The sequence below is a fragment of the Ischnura elegans genome, chromosome 9 (genome assembly GCF_921293095.1).
Source record: "Ischnura elegans chromosome 9, ioIscEleg1.1, whole genome shotgun sequence".
NCBI lineage: Eukaryota > Metazoa > Arthropoda > Insecta > Odonata > Coenagrionidae > Ischnura > Ischnura elegans.
In genome coordinates this window covers 77,729,544-77,747,715 of record NC_060254.1, presented here as the reverse complement: position 1 = coordinate 77,747,715, position 18,172 = coordinate 77,729,544, and the positions used below count along the sequence as shown (strand labels likewise).

General features: G+C 37.0%; 1 protein-coding gene and 1 non-coding gene across 2 annotated transcripts in view; one reads left to right on the top strand and one right to left on the bottom strand.

Moving 5' to 3' along the window:
* The window catches only part of LOC124164966, a 167,103-nt gene that overhangs the window by 18,528 nt on the left and 130,403 nt on the right, over nucleotides 1-18,172 (bottom strand). The window lies entirely within an intron of this gene.
* Trnat-agu lies at nucleotides 11,757-11,830 on the top strand. Its single transcript has one exon. It is a non-coding gene; the product is annotated as a tRNA-Thr (tRNA).

Below are 18,172 nucleotides of genomic sequence, written 5' to 3'. Positions count from 1 at the left end.
GAAAGATAAATGAAAAAGTGGTCAGGTATTAAAAATTTATTTTATAGTGAAAAATAATATACAACATTTTTAATAGATTTAAAAACTTATGTGTTGACATGTATAAACAATATTTTAAATATTAAAAAATATATTGCATTCTGTACCTAATTACAGAATACCCTCAACAGATTTGTAATATACCTGTAATATAACTAAAATGTTAGTTATATCGGAATCAAAAGTGTGTATATTACTAATTGCAAGATTAGTGCACAGTTGCTATGCCAAAAAAATAAACAATCAATATTTTAAAATGCTTTATTGGATTTTTTTGCACTGCACTATTAAATTTTAATACTTGGCGACTTTTTCATTCATTCTACCTCTCATCTTTCCATATAAAGCCTTAAAAATGTTAAATAAATTTTGTAAAAGTCTTCACATTAGTATTGTTTATGAACGACCAATACCTCAAGAGTTAATGTGTAAAAAACAAAGAAGGCTATAAGAGAATCAAAATTAATTGTTCTTTGATCTATAAGTTAAACTAACTTACGCAAAACAAAAAAGCTATCAGCATGCATATCGAAAATCAGCATTTAAGTAAAAATATACGCATTTTTCTATCAGCTTCTTTATGTGGGAGCGTTTGGCTTTTAATTACGAAAAGTTACAAAAAACGATGAAATAATGGTTTGTTCTCCTTTTTAGCTCGATGAAGAGGGAGAATATATTCACAAAATTGGTTTCTAGCGTCAAAAAAATTAGTATATCTTCGCATAAGTACTGGAAAAACACATCTCCCCGTTTCAATGGTTTTTCGTCCAAAAAGACAGAAAATGTACCCAATTCCTCAATTTGATTCTTCTCGAACCCTGGCCCAGATTTTATCTGTGAAGGTTACTGCCACTTATACGGTGGGACAAATAACCAGATTCCACTGTTTCTTCAATTGCCCAAAATCAATTAAATATACAGCTAAGATTACATTAACTTCCAGTCTTTCCTGACCACCGTCACAGCTTGAACTATTAGACTGTTTGAGAATATTTTTTTTGCGGAGTATTCATTTTTTAAGTTATAATTATAATAAAGATCAGAGGAGTAGGCATTAAAAGAAAGTTAGGGAATTTGAAGAGGATAATCATGCTGAAAATAATTCAAAATATGAAATGAAATATTTGGTTAACCATTGGAAAAAATATATGCGTTGAGATATCCGTTTCAATTCTGGAAATCCAGTGCTTCAAAGTTTCTCAGAATCATTCAACGACCTGCGATTCACACAATGCATTCGTCAACTTTCGAAGGACTAGGCTCAAAACAAAAAATAGTTACTGATAATTGAAACAGTAGTTGTATTTTTCCACACTTATTTATTCTTTCTCGACTGGTTTCAATGCTTACGCATCATTATCAAGAGCTGTCTAGCCTAAGGAGCAGCAAGCCTGGTACTTATATTGAAAAATCTATGTTAGCAAAACATTTGTATACCTGTGATAGTACATCCGATTTTAACCTAAAACTTTTACATGCATTTGAAAAAGGTAAAAAACTGGATTTTGTATAACATTTTGAAATAGGTGTATATTCGAAGTTGTTCGGTGAATGTCTTGTCAATGAGGTGGTACCGACGATTACCTCGCCTTTCCTTAACGCGATAGTTCCTCCTTCTCCCTTCAAAACCTTTTCCGATGACCCTGAATAGACATCCCGCAAACGAGTAACCAACCTCAACCCTTCCCCCATTCCTGCTACTATATTTCACCCCACCTACACCTACCCTCAATATAAATACCAGGCTTGAGACTCCTTAGGCTAGACAGCTATTGATAATGATGCGTAAGCATTGAAACCGTTCGCAAATAATAAAAATGCGAGGAAAAATACTATTGCTGTTTCAATTATCAGTATCTATGGACTTCCGCAAAGTCAACTCGTCAACAATCAGTTTAAAAAAATAGTTACTTGCCATAGCTTGGTTTACGACGAAAATTTGGAGAATCGAATCATAACGATGAACCAAATCATGTGAATCCATTCATCAAAATGAGCCGATATTTTTTTATCCCACCTTTACCGCGCGAGGCATTCTGGAAATCGGGAAACGAGTGGGGGTATTGGTTGGATGAGCAAAACCTCGTCGTTGGCTGTTGAGAGAGAGGGAGGGGATGAAGAAATGAAGGAAGGGGGGATGATAACTCCACTACTGCGCCCACCTAAAAATTCCTCACAAAAAAATATTTCCCACTCACCCCCTACCACCCTCCATGCCTCGGACGATGGCAAACAAAATTCCGGAGGCGACCTCAGCCCACAGGGCCACTTATCGCGCCGAGAAAAAAAAGAACGAAAATGGGGAAAAAATAAATTAATTTTTCTCCGGTTGCTACTTTCCCTTTGCCTATCTCTCTCTCTCCCTCTCTCTCTCTCTCTCTCTCTCTCTCTCTCTCTCTCTCTCTCTCTCTATGGAAATTTTCGGCCCACGGCCAATGAAAGGAAGTGACTTCACACGAGCATGAATTTTAACATAGTTATGTACGTACTAAAGTGTATATAAAAGATGTGATGTGACAGATGGTAATATTGCCACACGTGCGGCCACATTGCATTTCGTTCAGGAGCTATTTTTATATTAATAAATTACATAAAAATAACTCCTAGATGAATTTTATTCAAGCGAGAAATCAATATGATACCTCAGATATAGAGAGAACTTCTGCATACTCAGCAAGCGAGGGCGGGTGAAATTGGGAATTAATATTTAAAATCAAGTATCTGACGCCACCAAGTTTTGGAGGTACTAGTGATAACTGCGTCAATAGATGAATGTAGATCTAGGAATAGATGTAGGAAAACCTGCAGTTCTTTACATTCAGGCCTAATTTAAAGGCAGTAACTACATAAACATTAAAGATTCCACAAATATATATGCTGTCTATGCGTCTTAAAGGAGTTGTACAAAAATGGCATTTTTATTTGAACAGTCTCATTTTATTTTTATTTGAAGTAGTGCATTTTTTCATAGAAAGACTTCACGAACTTTGACACAAATTTCATAATCAACAGCTATCAACAAATTCCAAAAAATAACAATAACAGAGAACAAAACTCTTTACGCGTAATTTAAAGAAGGGAAAAATGAAAATGAAAGGACAAGAGCATTATATTCCTATGCATTCTAATTTTTTTCTATAGAGATATAAAATGAAACTGAATCACAACAAGCATTCATTTACATTGATCGTGATCCAAACTTTAAGTTTAATGCAATAATCGCATATGAGTAAGAGAATTCTTACTCTCAAGTGCTACAACGTGAGGTAATACAGAGTACTACGCCGCATAGTGGTCCAGCGGCCCCGCAAATCAGGCATAGACCCAAAAATGTACTTTCTTTCCGAGCAAGTTTCGGTCTTGACGGTAAGTCTTAGTAGAAAATCCCTGCTATCACTATTCGTAATAGTAACAGGTTCCTAGGAATACAAAAAATTTGCACAGGCTAGTCTGAAAGGAGCGCACTTATGACTGCCTGTGTATTCACAATGCTCAGCTACACAAGTCATCTTTAGTTTTTCCTGGGATTCAATGTCAAAAGTTTGATGCATATGTCTTTATGACCAATATCACTTTTGTATATGTTTAGTTTATTTTATGTTTTTAAGTTCATTTGTTGTTTGTTTTGTTTATTTTTGAGCATGTTTGTTATTATTTTTATTTCTTTAATTTCTTTGTTTGAGACGATGCTATGGCGATAAAAGATAAATAATGAATTGTTAAGGAGAGAGCCATCTTGAAGTGGATGTAAAAAATAGGATTGAGAATAAAACAGAGTGTAAAGTGATATTTACATTGCATTTAATCGCTGTGATACGTAAAATTATAGAAGAAGCATTTTTTCAACACATGGAAAAAATGGGTGTTCATACCACGGTTATATCGTTAAAACGTGTGTCATGCGTGTCCGAATATGAACATAGGGCCTGAATCACACGATTCATAACCTCGCAAAGGTTCGGGGGAGCTACCCTCAGAGTACAACAACCGCGCTTCCCTACGCCGCCCCCCCCCCCCTGAATACCGGCCCCCTTCCTCCCTCAATTATTTTCATGCCCGCTTTTAGTTCATCTTTCTGCCCACACTCGTTCCGGCTTTCGCTTCCGAGCGAAAAGGTATTTCCATTTTTTATAACCATGAACCAACCACGCCTCCCGTGTTCGTTACTCTCACTGCATTTAAGCCCGTATATTTTGATTCCATCCCTCATAACGACCTGCAAACCCGAAAATTGGATTCGCGATTCTCTCGCGGATCAGGATTACGCACGCTCTCATACCTTCAACTGAACCTCTTGGCTCTTGGCCTACTCATAAGTTTCCCTTAGCCTTCATCCTATTGAGGTACAATTGCTATGGGCATTGCATATCATCCTTTAAAATAAATAAATCATGTAAAAATACTTCTGAACGAATTTTTAACTCGGGAGAAATCAAGACGATAACCCAGATTAGGAGAGAGCTATTGAAAATTCAGCAAGCGAAAGAAGTTGAATTTGAGAGTGGAAATCTAAAAGAAAATATACAATGCCACCAAGTTTTGAAGGCAATAACGATAACTGAGCCAACATTTGAACGGATGCGAATGGCCACAAGTTATTGCTCCTGTTGTTATGTAAACGTTTATTAAGTTTCATCTTTCACCCCATTAATTGTACACAATTCCATCAAACTTGGATCATACGCGTGTGAACCAGAATTGATAACAACAATAAGTTGCCTGTCAGTACCACAATCCGTCGTATGTGGACTGTGGAGGTTACAAGGAGACCTCCACAACACTTTACCAAAGCAAGCGCAATTCCGACGCCAGAGGCTATCCTTACCTACTCTCTGAATCCATCCTAAAATTAATCCTGCCGTTTGCACCAAACGCACCAAGGCGTATAATGACCTTGCGTCTTCCCTGGTAAAGGTCGGTCTCCCTAAAGCACAGGGCTTCCTTCCACAAGAGGAATCGGAATGAGTAGGAGATTTATGGAGTAAAAGGCAGTTAGTTGTTGGACGTATTTCGTTCTCTACCGTGGCCACTGCTGTAAGGATCCAGAAATGGGTCGATTTTTTTTTACCCCTCCATTACAATTATTTCGCTAGATTGTTAATCCCATTTGGAGACGGCCGCGGGCGCATCCGGAGCGATACACAATTAGCACGCGGTAATTGCCACTTAAGCTTTCTGGCGTAGCGACATGTCGCGGTTGACCGGGATACGTTGCCCGAGGCCATCCGAAATTCACGGGAGGTTTTAGAAACGTGTAACGCTGCTGTGGGGAGGAGGCTATCTCCCTCTCTTTGGTCGTGGGGGCTTCGCTTCGGACGAGGGAACTCGAGGGGATGGAATGAAACCGTTCGCTTCACGATTTATGCCCGGGGATTGAGAATAGCACGGCTGTCACGCAACGGCTTCTCCCGGAACTTTAAAACGCGCGCACTGAGATACACGGATCTGGTCATCTCCCGCGGTCCAAATGCGATCTCTCCCCAAGGTACGCTGTCTAACCCACAGCAATAAACATGCATGGAAAACGCCTCAGGCCTACTTCGATTTATTCAAAGCATTACTCGTCCATTTTGGTCCTGCTTTCCATTTTTTATATTACTAGTATGACTTGATTTATTTTATTTTCATAACTAAGAAAGGGTTAGTGTTTGCACTAACAATAAAAATTATTCCCGATAAAAGATCGATGGCTTTCCCAATGAATAATATTGATATAACATTCTCGAGCTTGGCACCAGGTAAGTCTGTTTAAGGCCAACGACTCGATAAGAAACTCCCTCATCGTCATCAGGGCTAACACTAACTACCGATGAAGGAACTTCTCATCGAAACTTCGGCCGTAAACAGTGCGGAACTCGAAAAGATCTCTGCCACAATAATGGAGCCAAAATAATTTTTCAAATCAAGAACAGTAAGAAGTTATCTCATTAATATTTTTGTTTCGCGTAAGGTGCGATGAAACGTTTCCATTATAGGTAAGTAAATAGACGGTAACAAACTGCGCTATCAATAAAGGCCTTAATGCAAGGCAACACAAATCAGGGTATTTAGCATAAGACATTTTACAAAATTTTTCGTGAGGGATAGAGATATATGACCTAATCGGCTAGTTTTTAAAAACAAATTGCAACTCATTCAAATGGCAAGCGAGTGTCCAAATGTTAGTAAGATCCTGAGGTACCCTTACTGATGAATGAAACAGTATTAAAATGCGCGCACACGGATCTGGTCATCTCCCACAGTCCGAATGCGATCTCTCCCCAAGGCACGTTGTCCGACCAACAGATATAAACATGCATGGAAAATGCTTCAGACCTACTTCGATTTCTTCAGGTATTACCCGTCTTTTTTGCCCCTGCTTTCCATTTTTTTGTATTAATAGTACATATGTGATTCAATTTATTTTTATAATTGAGGGAGATTCAGTGTTTGCAGTAGCAATAAAATCATTCCCGATAAATGATCGTTGGATTTCCCAATGAATAATATTAATATAACCTACTCGGGCTTGGCACCGTGTAAGGTTTTTTAAGTCCAAATATTCGATGAAAAACTCCCTCATTGTCATCAGGGCTAAGACGGACAGTCAATGAGGGAATCTCTCATCGAAACCTCGGCCATAAACGACCTTACCCAGTACCAAACCTGAGAAAATCTCTGCCTTAGTAATGAAGCGAAATAAGCGTTCAAATCGAGAACAGTAAGAAGTTATCTCATTAATATTATAGTTTAGTGTGAGGTGTGATGAAACTTTTCCATAAATGTGAAATAGGTGGCAAAAAACTGCACTAGTAGTGAAGGCCTTAATGAAAGGCAACGAAAACCAGGGTATTTAGTATTAGGCAATTTACAAAACTTTTCGAGAGGGATACAGATATATGACCAAATCGGCTAGTTTTTAAAAAAACAGCAACTCATTCAAACGAAAAGCAAGTGCCCAAACGTTAGTAATATCCTGTAGTAACCTTAATGATAAATGAAACAGTATTAACTGTTCGAATAACTAATAATAATACTTGAATTAATTTCATTAATTTATATGGCTCATAGCATACAATATCAGCTAAAATAGAATGAAATCAGGCATCCCAGAAGAGCACTCTTTTGCTGGGTTTTCCATTCAATACTTGTAGCAGCACTGACAAACAAAAATACCGAAGAATCAAGGCAAGTTTCAGCACAAAAATGTCTTCATCGCAACAATAAATATCAAAATCAGAGAACAATGACTACAACATAGTAATTATTATGACAAAAGGATTGTGAATCATTAAATTACCTCTCCCATCAATCTCCAGTCAAGAGTTTTAAACCGCTTTCAATATTTTCCTGAAAAAACAGCCAGACTCTCAATTAGTTGAGAAGGATGGTTTTATACCAAATTTCTGTTATTTCCTTCGGGGTTTAATAACTTTTTGGGGCGTTATAATGGTATGAGTGTTTAAAGACTGCTATATTAGGTTTTGTACGGATGATGTTGCCAAACCAATTTCAGGATTGTTGACTACTGATGATGATGAAAGAATATACGTGATATCTTTCTTCTACGTGGGGATCTTTATATGACTTCTCTTATTATAAAATATGCTTATCACTTTGAATACATATAAATGTCGCGGAGTTAAGATTTTAGGTTATATAAACTTTTAAGCTCACATTTCGGGTTGATACGATTCATTTCAGTGAAAAAATATGTTTTAACGGGTATTTCAATGCTAATTTTAAATTATGATATTTTCTTTTATGCATTTTGGAATGTTCATTCGTTAAATCACAACTCGAGGTATAATTTATTATCAAAGCGATAAAAATGTCCCAGATAAGTATATTTTGTTCAACAAAATTTCATAGCGAAAATGTATTTATAAAAAGTTGTGATTATTATTTTCATGCTGAAATAACATTTTATTTATGTTTTCAAGTAATTAAGTTGCGATTGAAGGGCGGTTAATATTCAAGCGCTCAAATAAAATGAGAAAAAAATGAACTAAAATACGGATGATTTGTAAAGAAATTATTTTCTTTTCAAGAAATATTGATTTCCCGAATATTCTGATAAAACTTGAGGTATGCTCATCAATCGTTTGAAGGGAAGGCGCTCGGATAACTATTGATTATTCCTATGCATAGCTTCGAGATATAGAAATACAACGACTTCCCTCCTTTGATTATGAGGGAGAACGCAAGTAAAGATTGCGGAGGATAAACAAGAAATTAGCTTTTACGTGTTACGTAAATATACATCAAAATGAAAATATAAATTCTCCCGATGACTTATGAGAGTTTTTAAAGGCAAATAGAAACTTATCTGAATTTATTCAATGATATTAACAAATACGAGCGTGATGTGCCCACTCCTAGCGGGCTTCCCCCGCTCTTTTCAATGCAGGTCCACAGAGGGATAGGCACGTTTCTAATTTAAAAAGGTAGAAAAAAAGGCAGGGTCTTATGTACAAATTTAATAGGAATGTTCATGTACAAATTAAGGTCAGAGGACCACTTTAAACACAAAATTGGAAGTAGTTACACTATCCTCTGTTAAAAGCACATGATGACTCATACTTCTGTATCAGCAGGAGACTTGAATGTGGAATCAGCCGCATTTTGATAAAAGTTATTTAAAGAATGCGAGATATTGTTGCAAATGTACAAATGTATCAGTTTGTGCGCCGTTAACGTCAGGAATATTTACCGTTTTATTATTATTTAAAAACCAATTTTAGGAAACAATAGCAATATTTAGGAAGTAAGATATGCCGTCGCATGTTCTCTGATAAATTCTTTGCATTTTGGTACCTCATTTGTAGAGTTTGGTTGCGTATAAGTTGAGAAAAAGGTATCTATACAGTAGTAATAATATAGAAGATTGTTCGCGAGGTTCAGGATAACGTTGCATTTATTATCTAAAGAAAATACGCACTCAATTCGAAGAAATTCCCGAATTAACCAGTCAGTTTTTTCTAAGCAATTAGCAGTAATTGGCCTTGAAGTACAACGATGCCCATAGCTTATATGAAAGAATAATCTAAATTGATAAACTTCTGGTAAAATATTATACTGCTCTCATTAGGCAACGAAGAAAAAAATCAACCCATTAGCGCGCTTAACTTGGCTTCGATGATTTTTATTTCCTGAGTCCGTGATTGTTTCGCATATTAAGTTCTTGCCTGGGAAAACAGCGCCGACCGCAGCGCGCCGTGGAAAAAGGGCGTGGAGGCTAATGCAATATAAAATAATGTTTTCATTGCTCTCGAGTTATGAGCTTGGTCTACTTGCATTATATTTTCCATCTGAAAGGAGTAAATTAGATACGACCTCGGATGAAAGCCTGTAAGTTGAATCACGAAATTTCAGTTTTTTCCCTCGCACTAAAAAATATGATGACTTCGAAAAATTACGCGGCTTCTACTCAAAACTCACCAATGGCGTCATCTGCCGCAGTTTTCCTGCGCTCGAAAAATTTTATTTCTACTTCATGCTTATCGTTTTATTTATTATTTAGTGATAATTCTTTGAATAAACAAATGAATTTGAGGTACAGAAAATGTTTTTGCTTATTTCAATGGCAAAAAATTTAAATTAATCACGCTCATTATTTAATTTTTGATAAATAACAGAGTACAATGATTTTCTACAAATGTCTAATTCAGCTTCACATCTATATTTGCATAAATGATTAAGCATAGGGTGTTGATTCCACAAATATTCACGCTATAATGATAATCAATAATTGGGGCCTATATATCTTTAAACTTCGCAGGAGGTGGGCATGTTACAAGAAAAACATTACTTTTTTGTGTTTCAATAAATTAAGGGTGTCTAATGAAAGCCCTTCCGTTATGATTTTCTTGCTGGTTTTGCTGTAATCTCAGATGCTAGCGTAGCAGGGGTCGCGGAGTGCGGCAGCATAACTTGCCTTTTTAAAATGCGTGCCAATCAGTCGGTCTATGTCGTAGCAAAGCGCTAGTGGTCTAGTTCAAAATAGTCGTGACTGTAAAGTTTGTACAAAGTTTAGCGGCCATGATGCGCTTTATCAGAGATTTTGAATGGCACGCTGGGTTGCAAACACAGAACATCCTCTCGTAAAAATGGCCTCCGCGACAATCGCACGCACATTACCTACTGTTCCAACGCATTATGAAACTGAACTTTGCGGCTGGTTATGCCGACAATCACCATGATAAATACCAGAAATCGGTTTTCTTAGTGAGAAATCGGTTTTCTTCAAAGAGAATGTGAAAGGTCATCCACCTGATTCGTTCCTTAAAACTGTGTGAAACTGGACTTTAAAATTGTGCCTAAGTTATGAAAAGAAGAAGTTTATAAATTTTTATCCATGGTAAAATATGCACTGAATAGTAGAGGCCTTCACGTTGTAGAAATCCATCTTACTGATTTGTAAATGAAAAACTTTGCTGTTTCTACAATTTGGAACTTTATTTTCCTGACTAGTTTCGATACACTATATCATATTCATAGGACTAGCAGTACAAGTAGCGTTGCTGTGGGTTATATACCAAAAAGGGGGGGAAAGAGTGGAAGGGGTGGGGAGGGGAAAGGGGTGGAGAGGAGATGTCTGTAGAGCGCTACATTGTTGCGCTTCGCGTAGGAGGGGGGGGGACAGCAAAGTTTTTCATTTACAAATCAGCATGGTAAAATAGTTCTTGGAGTATAGGTCAAATGTATGTGATGCGAAAAGGTTTTAGACAACGTTTCAGTTTCCAAACTGAAACGTATCTGTTTATATACTGAAACGTTGGCTAAAACTTTTTTGCATCACATACATTTCACCTATTCTCCGAGAACTATTTTACCATGAATTAAACGAGGTCAAGACAAGAAGAAAAGAAATAAATTTTTATTCACGCACTGTGTTTTATTAAGTTAAAAAAAAAGGAAATTACATACCCGCCCCCGCCATTAGAAAGTCAGGGATAGAAATTGAGGGAGGAGTATGCAAAAATAGAATTATTAGAATTACTATTAGAATATTATTATAGCTAGGAGGAAAGAATAGCTTCAAATGCGCAAACCAAAACAAGAAAGACGGCTTAAAAGGCATCCTCGATAGAATGAAGGTCGGCAGTAGCCTCCAAATATAAGCTGAGGACGTAATTCGCTCGGAGGGAAATTATAAAAAAAGGCGAAAGGCTGTAAAACAAAACAAGAACGAATTCGCGCCCTGGTAGAGTAATGCCGGGCAAATGGGGATAAATGGCCCATCTCGTGTGCGGTCGGCCAGGAAATGGAACGCGCACTTCACGACAGCGGACAAACTATAAAAAGGTGAAAAAGAAAACCTCATGCACATGAATTGTAAATGAGTATTCATTCCTGTATCTGTGTAGCCAGGGAGGGGGAAGATCATATCTGAACCTCCTGAGAGGAGGGGATGTTGTCCAGAGAGAGAGACGATAGTGAGGAAGCTCCGGCAAAAATGGTGGGGAAGATGGCAAAGGCGTCCAGACGCCCAGATAAAAATGATGGAGACAATCCGGAATCATTTCAAATCTTTACGATGACTTGATACTAAAAGTTGGGAACAAGATGGAAATCCGAAAATCAGCCACGAAAAAAGAAAATACTCCGGAAAATAAACGGCGACTTCATAAAGCGAGGCTTTCGTGATATTTTTAAAGGAAATAGTTTCATCGTGATCACCTTCATTGGCAGTCGTCTGTTTTTAATATACGTTTATCTCCTTCGACAAAATCGAGGGCGCCGTGGCTTAGTTGGTCAAAGCGCCTGTCTAGTAAACATGAGATCGTGAGTTCGAATCTCACCGGTGCCTAAATATTTTTAAAAATAGAATTGAATGCTAATGGGAACTTTGTAAGAGCATTTCCTTTTTATTATTTATCACCTCGAGTCCTAACACCCCCCGCCACACATCTATCGAGGCGGCTTGTGAGGCAGTATGTGGAATTAATTTCTCATTACTCCACTTTAACTCCTCTCCTCCAAGGTAACTTTTTAACCTCTACTTTCCTCTTCATGCCCGTGACGATTTTCGCCTGCGTAGATGAATTTATGTCACTGAGAGCTGAAATAATGAACTATGAAAATAAAGTGTGGAGGAAAAATATTAGATTCACTTTGATTTATTACCTGTCTCGACCAATACTGTTAAAACTAAGCTCATTCTGGAGTTTTGTTCAGAATAGATTAGTATGTTATGTTTTAAACGAAAATCACGTTTTCGTTTCGCTAAGTCATATTGTCAGGGCTATCCCAGAATTCAACGAATACATAATGTATTATACATTCAAATAGTTTTGCAAGCTTTCCGAGACAAAACAGGTGTTTAACCAAATCAAACAATTAAAGAATACCTTAGAAACTTGGTGAGTAATTATAGTTAAATTCTAACATAACAAATAACACGCTAAGAATGATTCTTCTGTATTTACCAACAAAGTCTGATAATATGTTTACAAAACCTCGTTATGCACTCATTGGAAATATAACATTTATTAATCACAACTAGCATCGAAGAACTATGTAGTTTTTCTATTTTTAAACATACGTGAGCATAGTAAAATTTGTTTATATGCATTAATAACTTTAAAAATTCATTTATGTAATTTTTAATTTAAAAAACGATCTATTTAATGAGACTATATGAGTAATCATTTTCTCGTAAAATCGCAAATTCGCGGTTCCAAATCTCAACATACTCCTTCTCTATGTCCTTTCTCCATACATGTGTTTTCGTGGGATCATTCTTTAACTTACGTTGCCGGCGGAGGCGAGAAAATAATTAAAAGGAAGTATGCTCCAGAGTATAAGATGATGATGGAGAAAGAAATGACAAAACAAACATGTGTATGCTGAAATAATGAGGATGGTCGAAACTCATTAAATATCTGTTAATGCATCGCATACACACATAGGTTACTGTATATTAAAAGAATCCTAAGTCTTCGACCAGACTAAGGATACTTTATGAATTCGACGCCCATAAATTTGAATACAGATTGAAATTACACTATATACACAATTCCAGCAACAATACCTCATTTCATTGTACGAAAACAAAAACTCCATTCAAACGAGAAACGCTTGATCTAGGTCGACTTCTGCCCTAAAAGGCCAGAAATAGTTCCTGCTATCGGGATTGCAACTATGCACGGAAGCAGCTGTCTGGCACCTCTATTTCCTCCGTAAAATATGCAATAGCCTCCACAAATAGAATTCCACCAATGGCTCTTTCCCAACGTAAACAAAAACCAACATTCAAGAGCACTCAAGCGTAAGGATAGATGGAAAAGCAGCGTACTTTCGGATTTAGATGCATGCAAATACATCCTCATATCGTGAAATCTCGAACGAAATGACCGGATCACCATGGAGATTGATGTTTTGCCTGAATGGCAGATCGCAATATGTAGAAACGCTATACTCGTGTTCACGGTATAGATGAGAATGAACTTCTAATCATGCATCTATTGTTTGAATCATCGAAAGAAAAATATTCGTTGCTTAGAGTTCCCCACAAAACAATGGCTTGACATCGTTATTTATGCCGCGATAAATTTCATGAAATATGATTCTTATCAATGTGAAAAACTTATTGAGAATGATCCAATTAAGATCAATAACGACCAAGCTTAATCAGTTAATACCAGAAATATATCATATAAAAATTAATGCCTACATTTACAGAGCAATTGGATGAATAAATTAAATACCTTATCTCATGTCATGAAATTGAACCGTGTATTAGATAGTTGGGGGATTTGGACACCCAAAGACTTTATTTTAGCTCATATTTTAGCTATTGTTGCACTTATGAACCTCATACTTTGAGTATCTTCCCAAATATATTTAAATTTTATGTTTAAGTACATCTCTTTTAAATACATTGCCGTTATCTGTGTGCAAAAATACAACGTGTGCTCAAAAAAAGACCCGAATAATTTTATCCTGCGCAAACCGTTTCAACAAATCGAAATGAATCAAAGTGCGACATCTTGCGACCAACCTGACAACTAAAACGAGAGGTGTTGCGTTTGTTTACGTCAAATTTCAGGGGAACATATTACAGCAAAGAATAGTCGCCGATGGCACCTGGTGGTTTTCCAGTCTTCGGTTTTAAAAATGTATGATAGTCAATGTAAAAGTCTTCATTCTCTACAAAACAAATAAGTATGTATTAATACTCAGGACTACTATTATTAATAAAGACCGACGCATTTTGAAAAAAATAAAAATATGCCTATACTTGTAATTTTAAATATAAATATATAATAAAAAGTAGAAACACCTTCAAGATATCTAGGAGAGTTATTGTAAGAAATTGTACGTGAATATTGGAAAGAGTAAAAATTACACGCGATTTTTTTCACATGGGGTGTCCAAACACCCCACCATACCAGCAGCGTACCGAAAGCCCACCGGACCAATGGAGGGTTAAATCATTATACAAAGTACAGGCATGAAAAGATAAAACGGAATTCCCTTGACAATATTTTTCTCATCGTAGAAAATACAAACATTAAAATTACAACGATGAGGTAAATAGAAAATGAGTCGGCTCCTTTGATTTAAATTTGAGAATTTGATATTCCACGTTCTGTGCACGCAATGTTTGCTTCTTTAACCCCTTTTACAGTATTAAATATTTATTGAAGCAAATAATCTTGACAATTTTACAGTGGTGACTTTACTATTTTACACTTATAGTATATAAGTTTCAGATTCTGCGCTAAAGTCAAAACACGATAAATATGCAGGAATGGCACTACAGGAGTCATAGATTATAAAATATTATGTATTAATAAATTAATAATTAACGTCGAAAATCTTTTTGCAGACATTGGAGGCCGTAACGATGGAATTGAAATTATAAAACGGCGACTTAAGTTAGAATAGGTGATATATGATAAAAGGCGAAATAAATTATGGTCGAGATGGATTAACGCGTCTTCTGACATCGTCCAGCTTTCACAATCCACCATATTTAACTCACTATTTGGGCAGCACATCCAGGAAAACGGATACAGTAGTAAGGACATCAGAAAGAGAATTGCATTATCAAAGGAGGAATCCATGAACAGGAAGGAGATGATGAGACGATAGCTACATTAGAGTTAAAAAGAAGGCAATTGAAGAGTTTAATCTGGGGTGTAGCGCATTACGGTGCGGAAACATGGACTCTTAGGAAGGAGAACGAGAGAAGGCTGTAGGTGCTCGAGCTGTGGGCGTGGAAAAGAACGGAAAAGGTGAAATGAACGGATAGGAAGTGGAACAAAGAAGTGCTGGCCATTGTGGGTGACGAGTTGGAATCGTCTAGATGAGATGTGGAGGGGACAGAAAGCATGGCTGGAGCGAGTACTTAGCGGGGAGGAGATGATGTTGAAAATAGAGTTAGAATGTAGAATATTGGGTAAAAAAGGGAGAGGAAAAAAAAGGGTTGTATTTTAAGATAAAACGAAAGGGAGTAAGCTTTTACTGTGAGTGGAGGGAAGACAGCAAGAATATTTCAAAAATACTCCGCGCAAACCAGTAGATATTCGGTGGAATACTTTAATAAAATCTCGACTCTGCCAGGAGATGTCCGCTCCGTCTCTCCGCTGCCTCACTACACGTTCACGGTTGCTATGGTACACGTCCCTCGCCTCTCGTCTATCAACCGTCCCCCTTCCCTCCGATCAATCAGCCACCCGCGCATTAATTAAAGAGGAGAAAATTGGAAAACACTCGAGTCGATAGGACCAAGCAGCGTGATTACCTCCGAAAAGACACAAAGGACGCGGGCACTTCGACAACCGACTGCCACTGCTGCTTCTGGCCTACTTCGTTCGCGAGGGGTATACAAAAGAAAACACTTGGCTTCCTCTGCTTTAATTTTGGAGTGACGTGGATGGACAGGGAACATATATGCATATGTTAGTGAGACACACCGCACCATCGATTACGGACGAGTTGGAAAAGGGAACAGTCAGGAAATAATAAAGGCGTTTTTGATGTGAGTGAGTGAACGACGCGTGCAATGGTACAGTGACATATCGAAATGTCGACTCTTATTGTAACAGTACATTTAATTACTAATAAAAATTAATGCTGGAAGAGCGACGTGGAGATTGAATCATGAATAGCAATTGGAAGAGGATGCTTTTTCAGAGATAAGAGTTGTAGTGCAATGCCATGTGTCAGAAGGACGCATTCTGTGAACTTGATAAAATTCTAAGGAAAGCTGTACGATTCCCCAAAATCTGCCACGAGCGAACAGAAAGAGATACAGAGATGTTGAACGAATTAGGCTGAGAGCTGGTGGGGACTCGGAGGCGGCGCGCTAGGCTAAGATTGCTTGAGAATCGATGAGAACAGAAAATCTTTCAGAGCGACACATCGAACATCATATTAGAACTCAATTTTATTTTCCAAGTCCGTCAGACACGAAAAGTTAAGAGAGATATTTCATCGAACGAACAGATAAGGGAATTCCTTTCTCCCCCGAAATAATAACGGACTTTAAAAAATACTAGGCAGAACTTCGTGTGTGCAATCCCATCTTATTTTTTAAGGGATGGTGTCATAACACCCCTCGCCACTCGCCCATTGAGGCGGCTTGCGAATTAGCATGTAGAGATAGATGTACACCAGAGGAGGCTGCAGAAATGTTTGTCTAGGTAAAAATTATTTTGTGTTTGTATTGTAACGCGAGCGTTGAAAATATCGGAGGCTACGAGCTTAGGAGATTTAGCAACAAAGTACGCGGAAAAAATATTGCCTCTAGGTGAAAATTTCTAATCGATTCATCTACATTGTAGGAAATCTCAGATAAAGAGTATTTGAAGAGAAATGAACACATTTGAATCGCAGCCTCGTGAAATGGGGTAACGAAGCGCTTCCGACACATCGCGAAGTTTAAGTAAAGGTAATCACTTTCCGTTCCAACTAGGTTTTCTATCATTGCATCGTTTAAAAATTTCGCCATCTTACCATACCATCAATCCATTACTACCTGACACAAATAATTCAAGGGAAGCCCATCAAGGTTCTTTACTTAATAAGGTCTACCTTTCCACCGAGAAAACTGGACATTTAAGGAACTGCATAAATTCTGCTTACCTGCAAAGAGAGAAAAAATTTATTTAGTGATAAACATAACACTCATATTATTTTTAGTGGTTACAAAAATTATCACTTATATCAACTGAGGTTGAAAAAATGCCTTGCTTCTAAATAGGTTCACGAAATAATATTAAGATATGGTTAAGGTAAATAAAAAGATACAATCTAAACGAAGAAAGCAAATATCGTTATTCAATTTATGGCAACTTACAATGCATTTAAACCTTGTGGTGATGAATTTAAGATAAAATGAGAAATATAACTTTGATCATAGCCAAAATTAACTTCGTAAATACAATATGGAATGAATTCCAGGCATCAGTTTATTCGTGTTGTTCTCGGTTAGTACCTCATTGTGTTTGACGAATGTTACTTGACTCACAAAAGGAGGATAATTTAAGGGATTAGATTTTATGATGGCTGCGTTAGAAATATTTTTTCAAGTTCGGCGTCTTCAGCAGAAATTTTGCGTCTATAATTCATTCGCTATTCAACTATCATAGAGACTTACAATTGTCCCCTTCGCATTTGAGTGAGTCGAGTCACTGAATCCGCTTCGCATTATAATCTAACTATAACACTTTAATACGTATAATAACGAATCTAACTGACGAAGCACATTTACTTTCCACAAACATCACAGACTTATTACAATTTTCAATTTACATCCATATATCTCATATGGATCACATTATAACTATTGATTATCACCCAGTGCGAAATTTTAATGAGTTACACAAGAGTAGCGAGAAAAACTCGTCTTTCGCGAGGCATATGGGACTATGAGGCTGAATAATGCCTACTTGGGTAGTCTAAATTCATGGTGCATTTCTCGTTAAAAAATGTTATTATCTGGAAATTTTCGAGATATTTAAAGTCATGTGAAAATTAGTCTGTATCACAAATGTAAAAATTTACTTTAGTATCTTCTCAGGGAAAACTATTTATCCTCGGGATGTGAGTAAATCTTGATATGATTTTCTGTCGCCTTCAGTAAACCTTGAGGTAACAGATAAAGATTCATGGCGTCAGTAATTAAAAAGGAAAGATAATA